Here is a 2500-nt window from a genome sequence, read left to right as displayed (position 1 = left end):
TCTGCTCCTCCGATCCCGCCGCCCCGCCTTGCCACGTGTGCCTCTCGCCTTTCCCCCCCCCCCACCCGAGCGAGCTTCGGGCCTCTTTTCCCCGTCCGGCCGCCTCTCGCCTCTCGCCTCTCGCCTCCCGCTTCCCGCCCCACACGCCCAAGGCGCCCCGCCCGCTTGCGCCCCGCGTCCCGTCGTGGGCCCCCCTCGTCCCCCGTGGCGAGAAGGGGACTCCGGGAACTGCGGGTGCGGGTTGGGGGTCCTGCCGGGCCTTGGGGGGGTTGGGGGTGGAGGTGGGAAGGAGGGCGTGCGGTCTGTCTGGACGCGGGGGGAGGGCCCTCTCCGCCCGGCCTCGTGGGGAATGGGGTTAGGTTGCCGTCGGCACGCGTTGGCTTTGGCGTTGGCGGTGGGGGCGGGGGGCGGTGGCCGGCCGGTGCACGGTGTGGCCCCGCGTCGAGGGCCCGCGGCGGCGAGGACCGCCGGCCGTGGCCGGAGTGTGGCGGTCGGCGTCGGGGCGGTGGCCGACGTTTGGGGCTCCGGGTGGGTGGGGGGTCCGTGCCGTCCACGCCTCCCTCGCCCGCCTCGCCCTCTCCAGGTACCTAGCGCGTCCCGGCGCGGAGGTTTAAAGACCCTTAGGGGGGAGTCGCCCGTCCGCCTTGGGGTCGGGGCGGTCGGGCCCGTGGGGACTCGGGAGGTCCGTCCCTCGTCGTCCCCCAGACTCCGCCTCCCCTGGGCCGAGGCGCCGCACCACGTCGCTCGCTGCCGCCGCCGCCGCCGCGGCCGTCGGGTGGGGCCTCGCCCGCCCGGCGGCCCGTCGGGACGGTCGGTGGCCGCGTGGTTGGTGCGACCCCCGCGTCCCTGCGGGAGGCGGGAACCCCCGGGCGCCTGTGGGGTGTCCGAGCCGGCACGCGCCGTGTCGGTGCCGGCTGCGCCCCGTTGTGAAACCTTCCCGACCCTCCGGTCTGATTTCTCTCTGACTCGGCCGGCCCGAGGCGACCCCCCACCTCACCCTCCCGGGGTGTGGTGGGCGGGAGACGTGCCGTGCCACAGAACCAAAGGCAGAACAAAATTCTCGTACGACTCTTAGCGGTGGATCACTCGGCTCGTGCGTCGATGAAGAACGCAGCTAGCTGCGAGAATTAATGTGAATTGCAGGACACATTGATCATCGACACTTCGAACGCACTTGCGGCCCCGGGTTCCTCCCGGGGCTACGCCTGTCTGAGCGTCGCTTGACGATCAATCGCGCCCCCCCCGGGTGTGTGCCCGTGGGGGGGGTCGCGCGGCTGGGGGTTTCCTCGCAGGGCCGCGGTGCCCTCCGTCCCCCTAAGTGCAGACACGGTGCCTCTGCCCTCGCGCCGTCTGTCCCTCCTGCGGCCGACCCCGCCCCCGCGCCCGGGAGGGTGCGGGCGGCGGCGGGCGGTCGGCAGGCGGCGGCAGGCGGCGTCGAGGCCCGGGAGGTGCCGCCCGCGAAAGGGAAGGGAGAAAAACGATGGGGGGGGGACTCGCGCGTGGCCGTGGCCGTGGCCGCCGCGGTCCCACCGGGAGCCCCCCTCGCGCCGCAAGCGGTCTCTGGGGCGCGTCCCCGGGTGTGTCGCGGTGGTGCCGGGGTGTGGGTGGGGGCGGTTTGGGCCTCCGGGCCGCGCCGCCCCCCACCCCCCTGCCGCGCGCCCCCGCGGCCCCCGCCTCGCCCCGTCGGGACGGGCGGCTCTCGCCGTGGCCGAGGCGCGCGCGCGGCCGCGCCCCGGGGATGCGTGCCCCGGCGGCGACCCGCGGGACGCCGCGGCGTCGCTCGCCGCTGCGCGCTTTCCCCCGGGCTGCGGCCGCGGCCGCGCTTCGTGCCCCTGGGCCCTCGGGGTGGCGTTCGTCGGGGTGGGGGGGCGCCGCCGGGCGTCCGTCGCCCGTCGGGGACGTCTCGTGGCCGTGCGGAGGACGGGTGGGAGCGGAGCGGAGCGGGGCGGCTCGCGCCGGGGCGGTTGGCGTCGCGTGGTGGGGGAAGGGGCCCCGACGGTCGCCGCGGGGCGGCCGCCGGGTTCCTCCCGACCCGCCCGCCTCCCGACCGACGGCGGCCGCCGCCGCCGCCGCCCCCTCTCCCCTCCTCCCCGGCACGACGATGCCTCCGGCCTGGGCCCGGCGTCGCGCGCGCCTTCCCCTCTCGCCGCCGCCCGCCCGTCCGTCCCGTGCCACGTCGCCGGCTCGTGCTCCCGTCCCGTCCCGTCCGCCTCCCTTCTTCCTTCCGGCCGGCCGGCCGCCCGCCCGCCCGCCCGAACCCCGTGTTTGGGCGTCCGTGGGCGGGTGGGGTCGGTTGAGAGGGAGGGAGGGAGGGAGGGGGACCGGGCGGTCGACCGCGGTTCGGCGCCTCGCGCGTAGCCCTCTTCCCTCCGCCCTCTCCCGCTTCGCGGGCACCGTCCTCCGCGGGCGGGCGGGCGGTTGGTCGGTGTGGCGTCCGTCCGTCCTGTCGGGCGGGCCGGCCGGCCGGCCGTCGTCCGCCCTCCGCCCCCCCTCCGAGCCG

General features: G+C 77.8%; 1 non-coding gene across 1 annotated transcript; it reads left to right on the top strand.

The window, feature by feature from the left end:
• Positions 1-1066: 1066 nt before the first annotated feature.
• LOC140692466 (5.8S ribosomal RNA) lies at positions 1067-1219 on the top strand. Its single transcript, XR_012068037.1, has one exon. It is a non-coding gene; the product is annotated as a 5.8S ribosomal RNA (ribosomal RNA).
• The last annotated feature ends 1281 nt before the right edge of the window (positions 1220-2500 follow it).

This window comes from Vicugna pacos, unplaced genomic scaffold (assembly GCF_048564905.1).
Source record: "Vicugna pacos unplaced genomic scaffold, VicPac4 scaffold_5, whole genome shotgun sequence".
Lineage (NCBI taxonomy): Eukaryota > Metazoa > Chordata > Mammalia > Artiodactyla > Camelidae > Vicugna > Vicugna pacos.
Note: the sequence above shows the minus strand (reverse complement) of the source record. Positions and strands in the feature narration are given on the sequence as shown.